We start from the raw sequence: 12,138 nt of genomic DNA, 5'->3' as shown, positions 1-12,138 counted from the left end.
CTTGGTTCAGAGGTAGGAGAAAGCCTGGATATATGGGATCTCTTTCCATTTGCCTGTACGCTCACAGAAGTTGTATAAGTCGCGGAGAATTTTAGGATCTAAAGAGCCATTTGGGAGCCATTTAGACTGATTGTCCAAGGGATATTGTGGCCAGATCCCATTACAGTAGCGAACGGGTTTGAGGTCTGGAGTGAGGTGGAGGGGCTTTAGATTATTGAGTAAGCACCCCAGCGGTGAATCTGCGGGAATGGAGGGGCCAGATCCCATGGTGAGAACAAGATCGTTCAGAAGGCGCTGAGGCGTCCGTGAGCGATTGAGAAGGTCGCGGAGAAGAGCAGGCACAGTTAGGGGGTCGTCACCACCTCTGCCTGTGGGGTCGGAGGCGAAAACGCCGGGGAGGCTTGGTACCTGGTACCAGGAGTTTTCGAGTCAAGTAGAAACGTAGATAAAGGGAGACCGGGCCTCAGTGAATGAGGATTCTCACCATGGGGAGGCAGAGAAGGGTCGACTATGTGGATCAACCATGACTCTGAAAGTCATGGTTGGGGGTGCCCCTGTCCCGGAGGAGCCCTTGGGGGTGCCGGACACTCAACCGTCACTTCCCAGGTTCCGAAGGGACATTTAAGTCGACCATGAAGGGGAGACTCACCAAATCGAAGGCCGCTGTTGGGCAAGAAGACAAGCAACCGGGAAAATGGACGGTGAGCCCGTGGAGGAGGATCGGGCAGTGAGGGTTCCCAGAGGAAGAGCAAAGTCAATGGGAGAGCCTCATCCGAGTCACGGCACCAATGAAAGGGTATCTCGCTGCGACCCTCCTTACCCAGGGTGACTCAGGAGACACGGGCCCACGCAAGAGACTTTATTATCTGAAGGAGAGAGTGGCTGCCCCAGACGGGGGTGGGGAGAGAGAGAGGGAGCAGCAGAGAGAGCAGCGGGACAGAGAGACAGAGACCAGAGAGCAGAGAGAGCAGGGGAACAGAGAGACAGAGAGCAGAGAGACCAGAGACCAGAGACCAGAGAGAGCAGGGGAACAGAGAGAAAGAGAGCGCAGCAGAGAGACATAGACAGAGAGAGCAACAGAGAGACAGACAAGAGAGAGAGGCAGAGACAAAGAGAGCGAGGAGAGAGATAACAGCAGCCTGGTGCCTTTTATTGTGGATCCGCTGGGCCTGCTGCTTTGGGGGAGGGTCGGGATGTTTAGAGGTAAGGCGGGGTAAGCCCCAGGCATAATTCTCACCAGCTTCTGTGCTTGGGACCATGGGGCAAATGGAGGATAAATTACTATATTCTTACAATTATCTATTTTTAAAAATGCTTGAATAGGCTCCTTTTTGGCAATAAAATTTTACTTCTTTTCCCCTCTTTAACTTACCTAACTAGTAACTTTGCAGTCTCCTTCCCTGTAGCTTTGCTCCTCATGAAAAGCATTTTGTACCTGAAAGTCTGTTGTGATCTCACCCTTTTGTACTCCCTGCAACAAAAGTATGTGTATGGAAATGTGTGTACATACTTTATTACCTTACAAAGCTCTAAATGTTAAAAGAAAAATTTCCTCTAATCATATTATTGTAATAATTATTAGTGCACAACTGATCAAAACAAGTTATTGTGAATGTTGACAAAACTTTGGCTTTTTGCTTAATATATAATGAGGCCATGTTGTTTTTGCATCAGTTTTATTCTTACTCATTGATTTGTAGGTATGCGTTCAGAAACCTTATTTACATGAATAAGGTGAGAATGATAGTTTTATTATTATAGTGCCACTCAGTTATTTGAATTCCTTCCCTGATAATGCCAAAAATATAATTTATCATTACATGTGATTTTCAGTATGACACTTCCACTAGATCCTCCTTCAGTTTTGCTGAAAGCAAAGAATTAGAAAACACCTGACTTACATAAGGCTTTTTTATCTTAACCTTAGAGTTCCTCACTGTGTCAACACCAACGTGTTTTGAATTGACCCTTTGTTTGATGCCCTGGAGTTTCTGCATCAGGCAAAGCCGCACAGTAGCATTCCAGACTGGGAGGGAAGGATGCCTTTGGGAGAGGAGAGGACGGCGATCAGGAAAGGGGAGCTGGCAGGGTGAGCTGCACCTCCCTCACCAGAGTGTGTTCCTATGTCTGTAGATTTTAGGAAAGACAACATCTGAAAGTTGGGAACTTGGAAATGAATTCCCTTAAAACTATTTGAGTTCATGTACCCTTAAGAAAGTATTTTGTGTCTGTACACCCCAGTTTGCAGACTGTGGACCTACAAATCTTACTTGCTTACAAAACACACTTCTGGGTGCTGGGAATACCCAGGGAAAGGCTGGCCCCACCGAATGCAGGCTCGTGGTGGCAGAGGGTCAGTCTGAGAGCCTTGCACATCACCTTCCAGAATTCAGTCAGTCAGCCATGGGCAATAAAGCAGGCTGCTCATTGCTTTGGTGGTCAAGTGATGAATAAATTACTATTCTTGCTCTTACTATAAAACAAAACAATACCCCCTCCCCCAAATACCCACAAAAAAACAAAGCCTTTTTCAAGATCTTGTTATGTTATATGTTAATAAGGTATGTATATTTATATTTTTTTAATGTTTTGGCAAGTGGATTTCAGTATAAATGCTTTCCTTTATAATCCTGTATTCTTTATTTTAGGTATTTAAAAGTTGTTTTTAGGAGAGGTTAGGCTTTATCAGACTGCCAAAAGAGTCCGTGACACTGAAAACATGAAGAACTGTGTTCTGAGTGCTGGCCTCTTCCAGATACCACAGGTAGTTTCCAGAGAGTTCAGATGACAGTTTTTAGTGGTTTCATGGAAGGACACTGCAAAGAGTCGATGCCTGGTTTGACTGTGGCACTCACGTTACTGGCTTGGGCGTGCGCATAGGTGTTTCAGTCCTCAGACTTGGTATTATCAGGCATTATCTGAAAGGTATTAGTGTCTCCTGTGATCCAGTCAGTTTACAGTCAGGCATTAGGGAAACCCCCACCCCAGCTATCTGGGGTGTGCGTCCCCAGGATCATCACCCTCCTTCCTCCTATTCTACCACAAGAAATCCATCGTGAGGGAAAAAACTGTCGTCATCTCCAGATTGTTTCACAACGATTGAGAATGTTCTGGTTTAAGTAATGTGAAACTGTGGCCTCTTAGTTGTTGTTTGGTTTGTTTCTGTAATGTCTCAACATTCATTATTTTCTTCCTGGTGCTTTCTTGCAGCTGATTTCCTCCACACACCAGGTCCCCTGACTTGAAGCTGCAGAGCTGCATTTAGATCGGGTTTCTCGAATGCTGCTGACTTTATCTCATTTACAGTATCACATTTCTCTTGCCATACACTGTGTGATCTGGGCCTCCCCACGGTTTTTTAACAATTAGTAATTGAGCAGGAAGTGTGTTTTTATTACAGTGGCCTTTTGAGTTTGATTTTACAATTGCATAGTGTTTAGCAGAGAGCAGAGGTGGGGAAGTGGTTCTCTGAAACACATTTTTGACAGAGAGAAGTCTGTTGTTTCAGCCACTTGGCTATCTGTCAGCAGTTCTCAGACTTCCCCCTTGTGTTGGTTGCCTGGCAACCTGGGGCTGGAGCAATCAAACCGTGGCCAGTGCTTTTCCAAGCCCAGATTGGGAGATGATTTATTGGTGGAACTGTAAGCACGGTAAACCAAGCCTCATAAATATACTTTTTTTTTTTAAGCAGGGGTTTATTCAAACCACATCAAGAAAAAAATATCAGTTGGAGGGTTTCATTGCAAAATTTTAGAGAATAAAATTATTATGTGTCTATCCACATAGGTATAAGTTAATATTTTTACCTAGCTGGATTGTGACCTCCCTTTTTTTTCTTTTATTTTACTGGAACACTCAGCATTTTAAAGGTTTATGATTTTTTGTTTTTGTTTTTTTTTTAAGTTAGGATCCTTGGGATGCCACCTTCCCATGAGAAACTCAGCCCAGCGAATGTTAGTGGCTTGCCTTGGGTCTGCGAAGCCGTGATAGAATCAGGCATGGAACCAGAGCCTAGCTTTCTTGCTACCAGTGTCTGTGCTCTGCACTGAATCAGTGAGCGTAAAGTGCTGATCGCTCTTCTTTCCTATTTTACAAAATCAGCTGCAAAATTCAAAGGCCGTGCCTTACTATACGCTGTGTTAGCAGCTACTTAAAGTAAGAACTGCCTCTCCACCTGTGTGTGCGTTTCTGTGTGGAGAGGGGAGAGCTATCATTTTAGAACAAGTTAATTCTGGACTTTTGGATTCTTCCACTTTCTGGAAGGCTTCTGCCTGCACTGCCTTCTATTGCCCCTTTCCCCATTCATAACTACAACCTTCTAACTGTGAGAATTATCACGTATTGATTCACAATTCAAGCTCTCTTTGAGGTTTCGCCTTCATAGAATCTCAGCTAATTTCAGTGTGGTAAATGGGAATGACGAGGAATCTTATTTTGGGGGCATGAGGAGTGGGTAGAAGAGTCTCGGCCTGACTTGGCAAGCTAAAGTTTTCTGTAAAATTTTAAAGAAATGCTTAGGGCTCAAACTGTACTCTGCATGCAACCCAGAATACCCAACAGTGTATGTAAATGTGCTATTAGTATGTTTGTATTCCTTATAAATATAAAGATCTAATCCATTTGTGTGATTTACACACAGCTGTGTTCATGCTCCCTTAGTACCAATATTTTCAGCAAAAGTGAAGTATCACGGAAGCGCTATTGGTTCTGACAAAAGTCGGCAGAGCAGCCTCATGGTGGGCCCATTACCAGCCCCTGATGTGGGGACCCTCCCTTGAGGGACTCTTGTGATAGCCGTCCTGCCTAAGGATAGCGTGAGACCCGGTGGTCCCTGTGATAAAAAGAAAACAGTGACCACTGCATAGACAGGCATCTGCCTTATGACCGAGCTTTGCCTTTTGTAGTTGAACTACACTCTCCTTCCCCTGCTCCTCTTAAAGGAGTAAGTGATTTTTTTCTCTTTTTGGAGATTGTTTACAGTGAACAAAGTTAAATGAAGAGCCTTGGCCCTTGTCATGTTGCAAAGGGGAAACAAAGTCCAGGAGTCCCTTCTATAGCAGGGGCTGAAGCAAGCCCCTGGTGCTGCTCAGGGCCTCAGTTTCCCCTTCTGGAAAGTGAGGCAGGTCATAACAGCTTGTAGGTTTAGTTAAGTTCTTTTGGAAGACAGGTTTCACTTAATTTGAAATAAGAGGTCTGTGATTTAATTTTGTTTTTAACCATATGATGTCGTCCATGAATCTAACAGTATATTTATATTACCTCCCTGCTGGACAACTTTTAGAGCTTTAGGTGTATTAGTGTTATCCAGAAAAGAACTAAGGATCATTCTAGACCTGTGCTGCCCAGTATGGTGACCGCCAGCCACATGTGGTTATTGGGCACCTGAAATGTGCTAATTCAAGTGTAGACGTTCTGCAAATGTAAGACACACTGAATTTCAAGGTCGGAGTAGGAAAAAAAGAAAATATTTCATTATGAATTCCATATTAATAATGTATATAATGATATTTTGGGGATACTGGGTTAAAATACATTATTAAAATGAACTTTACTTGTTTCTTTTTAAAATATGGGTACTAGAAAATTAAAGTTAGGTATTTGGTTGCCATTTGGCTGGAAGTTACATTGTGGCTCGCATTCAGTTTCAATTGGGCAGCCACTGATCCAGATTCTTATAGTTTCTGCAAAAGCCTTCCGCATTAAAGATTTCTACTTCTTTGTTCCCTTGTAAGTTATAGACAAGCCACATTTCTTTTTTGAGTTCATTCCTCTTCCATCCTGTGGCTGAGATCTACTTTTTTAAAGAAGATGAACTTTTTTAATGACTTATTTATGAGCCACTTTATATGGACATTTACATGGAGTCTGTACAGTGATACAGCAGGGAGAGAAGGAGCCTTCCAAGGCCCATTTGGGGTCTGTTATTAGTGTTGGGTTATTTTTGATTTGCGTGTATCTGGGCAGCCCTAACAGGCAAGAGGTATTTAGCAGGCGGTATTTCTACATCTGTTCCTGCCGCTGCCTCACTGGCCAGTTCTCATTTCACTTGGGAGTGCGCTGACGCGTGCTCTTACACTCACCCCGCTGCAGTGCTTTGTTAGGCCTGCAGTAATGAAGGATTTCAGGGTACTCAGCGCCACCACCTAGACTCAGAGGGGCAGACAGAGATACATAGGATGGCTCAGTGGCCTTTGCAAGTGGGCCCAACTGCTCTGTAAACCATCCAACATGAGGTCATTTTCCCACCGGCTGTGTGGTCTCTGAATGAAAATGGGATGTTTTATTTGACATTTGAGATGTTCAGGGAAGGGGTTAGCACACAGATGTGTTGAAAAAGGAAATCATCAGTTTCACTCTGGGTGCTGAGCTGGCACCACGGAGTGGGATGGTCTGGTTTCTCTGGTGGGACTTGTATGTTTGAGTGGACAGGAAAGTTGGTGTGCAGTCATTCTGTAGGTAGTAATTAGAGAGTCATAAACTTAACAGGAAACATACATCTGGAGATACTGAGTCAAGCTGGAGGGCAAATGGCTGGGAAGTCAGATAGATGGCACTGTGGGAAGACCAAGCCCAGTGACCTCCACATACATGGATTTATTCATTCTACCAGTGATTGTTGATCACCTACTCTGCATGCCAAGTGCTGTTCCAGGTGCTGGGGATACAGTAATGAACAGCCTCCCTCGTGTTCAGTATCAGATGTATCCTGTCATGTCCTGTCTTAGGGTGATAAGAGCTATGGGTTAGAGCGCAGTGAAATTTCAGAGAGTGTTGGGGCGCGCAGATTGAGGAAGTCTTAAGCGGAAGGTTGTTTATTAGTCCATCTAATTAATAGTTGACTAACATTGAGGTTAGAGTTTCTAGTGGTTTCTGTAATGAATCTCATGTTGCCTTCCTGTTGCTGTATACAACGATTACTCCCAACAACAAAAATTGCCTCATCTTAGAACAACAGTGATCATCTGTCACAGTTTCTGTGGGATGAGAATTTAGGAATGGCTCAGCTGTGCAGCTCTGACTTGGGGGAGCTCTTAGGAGGCTACAGTCAAGTGGTAGTTGGAGTTGGAGTCATCTTGAAGGCTCCTTCACTCCCGAGTCAGGGCTAGGAAGTCTCAAACAGCTGGGGGCTGGAAGAGCCGGAGCTTCTGAGAGTCCTGCCTTTATCCCTGCGTGGTCTCACCATCGACAGTGGCTTCAGGAAAGCCAGACTTCTTAGCATAGTGGCTCAGGGCTCCAAAGACATGTCCAGAGAGGGAGAGCCGAGCAGAAGCTGTATTGGTTTTTATGGCCCAGCCTCAGAAGTCACCCCGTGTCGCTTCAGTCCTATTGGTCAAGATGAAGGTCCACCCAGACTTAAAGGCAGGGAAACAGAGTATCCACCTGTTGGAGGAGTTCTTCATCACACACTGTAAGAGCAGCATGTGGGATAGGATGGCAATATGGTGTCACAGATATAAAGTTTTTGTGTTAGTGTCACAGATACCAAGTTTTTGTGGTATGTGAGTTTTAGTTTGTTTTGTTTTAAATCATGTATGATCCTTGTCTGTGAAATGAGTTTTGTTTGACCAGCTTGGATGCTCTAAAGCTTCCAACTCTACCATTGATTGTACTGTTATTAGAGATGTGGCAGGGAGTGAGTGTGGAGCTGACAGCCGCCCTGTTGTTGTAGACATCCCCGGGGCACACCAGCAGAGGAGTCAGCTGGGGGCAGGGGGACTGCTGGATTCTTCTTGCTGGCCTCAGACACCTTAGGAGGCTACCCTCCATGTTATGTTTGTATGGCTAACCTAACCAGGGGTGGGAGTGGGTAGGCAGAGATGGAACCAGGAGCTGTGCGTCCATGATGCCGATACTCAAGAACTGCGGAGGGTGCAAGAATCAGGGCAGGATCCTGTGAGATCTGCTTTCCCCTGTTCTCATTCTCATACTTTTTGGCCTTTGGAAGATTAGAGAGGAAAGGAAAGGAACCTGGCTAGGGAACACTTCGGTATCAATCCTGCTGGACAGCTAAACAGCTGCCATATTTGACCCTAGAGAGGATTTCGTTTAGAAATGGACAGGCTGATATTTGGGCTTCTGTTCTAAGTGCCAGTGAATGGGACGAGGAGGAGGGGGAAAGAGGTCTTTCTTGTTAAAACTAGGATTTGTTTAATATTAAGGGCATCTTTGACTACTCATATGAATTTCCAGGTAAGAAAGTTAACAGAACGTATTATGTCTTAATAGTTGTCTTTTGGGGAAGAGTTCGGCCATCCTCTTGCTTTGGGTGGAGGAGGGGCCGCCTCTCTGCATCTCTCGGTGGGGGGAACTAGAGGCATGGACTGTTGAGGCTTTACAGGTGGGGGGGGGCACAGGTCCTCCCCTTACACACGGGCACACAGGAGCCCACAAGGCCCGTGTTCGTATAAGGGATGCAGTTATGTAGTAACAGAGCTTGTACTCTAAGCCAGATTGTTTTGTGGGAAATTTTTTAATGTGGATATACAACATACAATCTCTGACACATGCTTTTGCTTCAGAGATCAGGGGTGTATATGCACAATTTCCTTTAGGGGTTGTTTTTTCTTTTTTAAAAGAAATATAATAACCTTTAATCCCTCTGATATGAGTAGACACAAAAGAGTGTTTTCTGCATCTGGATTCCAAGCAGTTAATCCTATTTTGAAATCTCATTTATTTCGCCCTCCTTCCTGATTGACTGTGGTTTGGGGCAGGATATTTAATTTACCTAAACCTCAGTTTCTTCCTCTGTAGAATGGGCTCAGTGTGACACCTATCTTGGAAAGTGTAGTGAGGAGCCTTGAGGATGATGTGGCCTAGGACCCATCAATGTCATGTTGAGATTGTGATGTCCCAACACTATGCAATGTGTTACTCTGAATAGAAAGTATAGGTGCAAGTCTGAGCTGGAGAAAAATGTCAGATCTAGAGAGTGATTTGAAAATCAATAAAAATGTGATTATTATTTTAAATCATTATCCTGTTTGCTGTTTTTAACAATAGTTTAATGAAACTGTTAAACAGTTGTCCTGGAATAATATCAATAAGTCTAAAATGTATTACAAAGTGGGGTCAGGAATAATGCCCACTAAAGCTTGCCGCTTGCCTCCTCCCAGACAGATCGGTTCTGGTGCTAGTTACGGAAGAAGTAGTGCCTTACTCAGGCCGCCCTTTCATCAATGTGCTAAATATTTAAATCCAAAAACCAAATGATACTTTTCAAAACATTATCAGTAGTGTACTTCCAGCAGGAAATGTGCTTTAGATGAGGGCTGATGGGAATCTATAACAATTTATATTGGTTTAAGTAGATTAAATGCAATAGGTTCTCATCTAGTGGTTGGTCAGTAAGAACCATTGGTGAACAGGCATCATGTAATACAGATGTTCGGAAACGCTTTTATGTCTTCTGTTTGCATCAGTAATCTCTGTTTTCACCCTACCCCCTCATTAACATGAACCCACATTTAATGATGTATTCAGTTTTCTTCTTCTGCTCTATACCTTCAGAAGGGCAGGGGACAGACACACTCTTAGCCCTTGCCTGGCTTATGGGCTTATGTTTTGTATCTCTGTTGGGGGAACTGTGGTTTGCTTACTTGCAGATCTGCCTGCTCCTCAGTCCCCTGAGAACCAGTAAGTTATTAACATAAAATTTTGTGCAGAAAACAGGATAGAGCAGAAGGAGCCATTTTCACAGTGGGAATCATTTTAATACCTACAGTGTTTTCCAAACAGTTATGTAAGAGGACTGAGTACAAATCGCTTTTCAGAGGTCCTGGTGAGTTTCTGACTGTGATACACTAGTTAAAATTCACCAGAGGGAGTTAATTTTGAAAGCTCTCAGCCAGGGGTTAATGCAGAGTTATCTTTTAGCCATTCATGTAGCCTGGCGCCTCTCTTTCCTCTTCTTCTCTTCTGCTGCAGGCACAGGTCGGATCCAGTACTTGAAATGAACCATGTTGGGAGTTCACGTGCAGACAAGGGAGATGATCACTCCTTATTCTTTGAAAGATTTACTCCCAGCCCAGTTATTCTTCTGTGTGCTATTCAATTTGATACTCAGAATAAATTTTTTGAGTTAGGGTAGGTGGTATTTTATGATCAATTTAAAAGATGGACAAATGGAAGCAAGATTAAATACGGGAATATAGCTTTACTTATCCATTTATAAATTTGGGGGAAACATTTCTAATCTTGAAATGCAACAGACGTCTTCACACTCCTTACCCACACTCTGTCCTCGACTTCCTTGTAAGGCCTCACTCCATCCCTGAGGCTCCCCAGTAGCTTAAACTTGCCTCTCTTGACTCTCCCACCCTGGTTCAAGGATTTGCTGATACAGCTAGTTTTCCCATCTGCAAAATGGAGATATTAGTAACCTTTGCCTCATAAAGTTGTGATACTTAAATGAGTCAGTGCACGTAGAGCCCTTAAGATAGTGCCTGTGATGTCGTAGCACCTCTCAATGTTAGCCGCTTCTGTTGTACAGGGTAGTGGTTCCCCTACCTTTTTGTTTTTTTTTAAGGTGAATAACTTTTTTTTTTGTATCATTAATCTACAATTACACAAGGAACATTATATTTACTAGGCTCCCGCCTTCACCAAGTCCCCCCTACAAACCCCATTACAGTCCCTGTCCGTCAGCATAGTAAGATGCTGTAGAGTCACTACTTGTCTTCACTGTGTTGCACAGCCCTCCCCGTGCCTCCCCCAACATTATACATGCCAATTGTAAGGCCCCCTTTTTTTCCCCCCGCCCCTTGTCCCTCCCTTCCCACTCAATCCTCCCCAGTCCCTTTCCCTTTGGTAACTGTTAGTCCATTCTTGGGTTCTGTGATTCTGCTGCTGTTTTGCTCCTTCCATTTTTTCTTTGTTCTTATACTCCACATATGAGTGAAATCACTTGGTACTTGTCTCTCTCTGCCTGGCTTATTTCACTGAGCATAATACCCTCCAGCTCCATCCATGTTGTTGCAAATGGTAGTATTTGTTTTCTTCTTATGGCTGAATAATATTCCATTGTGTATATGTACCACATCTTCTTTATCCACTCATCTATTGATGGACACTTAGGTTGCTTCCATTTCTTGGCTAATGTAAATAGTACTGTGATAAACATAGGGGTGCATCTTTTTCAAACTGGGCTGCTGCATTCTTAGGGTAAATTCCTAGAAGTGGAATTCCTGAGTCAATGGGTATTTCTATTTTGAGCTTTTTGAGGAACCTCCATATTGCTTTCCACAATGGTTGAACTAATTTACATTCCCACCAGCAGTATAGGAGGGTTCCCCTTTCTCCACAACCTTGCCAACATTTGTTGTTATTTGTCTTTTAGATGGTGGCGATCCTTACTGGTGTGAGGTGATATCTCATTGTGGTTTTAATTTGTATTTCTCTGATGATTAGCAATGTGGAGCATCTTTTCCTGTGTCTATTGGCCATCTGAATTTCTTCTTTGGAGAACTGTCTGTTCAGCTCCTCTGCCCATTTTTTAATTGGTTATTTGCTTTTTGTTTGTTCCTAACAGTGAAGCTGCTTGCCTTGGGTCCACCCTGCCACCCGGAGGGTGGAGAGGATCAGCCTCTGGTAGACCAGTAAGGGGTTCATCATCTGTGGACGCAGGGCTGGGAGGCTCTGACAAGGGTCAGGCTCAGCAATAGTATGAGGAACTTTTGAACATACTACTTTATCGTAAGAGAGAATGTTAACTGCATTTTGACCCAATTGCATTTATTCCTATTAATTATCTCCCATTTCAAAAGCAGCTGTGACTAAACAGCTAAGTCAAAATTTCCTTTATGGACAGGAAGAGCATACTTAGATCCTAGGACTTCTGAGTCTGAATCTCATTTCTTTCCATTCTACCAAAAATGAGAAATAGAACTTTCCAGATTCTGTTAAAACCCAAGTTTAGCAGTAATAGTGTGTTCGGGTAACTCACTTTTTTAAAGCCAGAGTTGAATGTTCTCTGATAGGAACTATTACAGATAGGCAATTCCTGATGGTGCCAAGAGCTTCAGCTCAACAATGGAAAGACCATGGAGTTTGTCTAAAAATTGGAGTATAATTATATAACATGATAGAGGTGCTAGTTATCACTGCAATGACAATCATAATATATAAATGTGTTAACAT

At 43.5% G+C, this 12,138-nt stretch overlaps 1 protein-coding gene across 9 annotated transcripts in view; it reads left to right on the top strand.

The window, feature by feature from the left end:
• The window catches only part of RERE (arginine-glutamic acid dipeptide repeats), a 412,748-nt gene that overhangs the window by 344,248 nt on the left and 56,362 nt on the right, over window positions 1-12,138 (top strand). The window lies entirely within an intron of this gene.

This window comes from Manis javanica, chromosome 4 (assembly GCF_040802235.1).
Source record: "Manis javanica isolate MJ-LG chromosome 4, MJ_LKY, whole genome shotgun sequence".
Taxonomy (NCBI): Eukaryota; Metazoa; Chordata; class Mammalia; order Pholidota; family Manidae; genus Manis; species Manis javanica.
The sequence above is the reverse complement of the archived record's forward strand: the minus strand, read 5'-3'. Positions and strand labels throughout refer to the sequence as shown.